At 36.8% G+C, this 820-nt stretch overlaps 1 protein-coding gene across 1 annotated transcript in view; it reads right to left on the reverse strand.

The window, feature by feature from the left end:
• Nucleotides 1-491: 491 nt before the first annotated feature.
• Nucleotides 492-820, reverse strand: part of LOC127918095 (uncharacterized) — a 32,167-nt gene continuing 31,838 nt past the window's right edge. Inside the window, exon 19 of the mRNA XM_052501278.1 lies at nt 492-820. This exon is cut by the window's right edge and continues 1,072 nt beyond it. The gene's annotated coding sequence lies outside the window, so the exon portion shown is untranslated.

Here is an 820-nt window from a genome sequence, read left to right on the forward strand (position 1 = left end):
ATTCCAGGGTTTCTTTATTTGTACTATTTTCTACATTGTAGATTAATAGTGAAGACATCAAAACTATGAAACAAAACATATGGAATCATGTAGTAACCAAAAAAAAGTGTTAAATATAAAATGTATTTTATATTTGAGATTCTTCAAAGTAGCAACCCTTTGCCTTGATGACAGCTTTGCACACTCTTGGCATTCTCTCAACCAGCTTCATGAGGAATGCTTTTCCAACCGTCTTGAAGGAGTTCCCACATATACTGAGCACTTGTTGGCTGCTTTTCTTTCACTCATTAACAAAAAATGATATCCCATTTAGACAACTTCCCGATCAAAACATTTCAGTGCAATAATGACGGTGTAAACTTGGCAGTAGAAAGCCTAACAGTACATTTGACCTTTCAGCTTCCCTATCAAATGCCACAGAAAGTATTTGACTCTATCCACAAAACGAAGGAAAGAAAGGGGGAGGTTCGTCAGGCAAGAAAATGCCCCCCCATGAATGTCAACTAACCAGATTGCAACCAGGTAAGTGTTATAAAATAAAGAGCAGTATACAATTTCTAAGACATCGTTTAACAAACAAACAATTAGAAGCATTGTGGGGATGGGATCAAGTGAGCAGGTTGGGGAATAATTAGCCCATAAAAAAATAAACCTACATTAGGATGGTTGTTTTGTCGAGAAATTGTCCATTATTTAACTGTCTACATCATTTCAAGGGCTACATTATCAAGGATGGTTCTCAGTTTGTCAGCAAGTTGTGGTTCCAGTTGTGTGAAGGAAAGACGATGACAGTCAACATATAAACAAGGAACTGAACTTC

The sequence above is a fragment of the Oncorhynchus keta genome, unplaced genomic scaffold (assembly GCF_023373465.1).
Source record: "Oncorhynchus keta strain PuntledgeMale-10-30-2019 unplaced genomic scaffold, Oket_V2 Un_contig_13165_pilon_pilon, whole genome shotgun sequence".
NCBI lineage: Eukaryota > Metazoa > Chordata > Actinopteri > Salmoniformes > Salmonidae > Oncorhynchus > Oncorhynchus keta.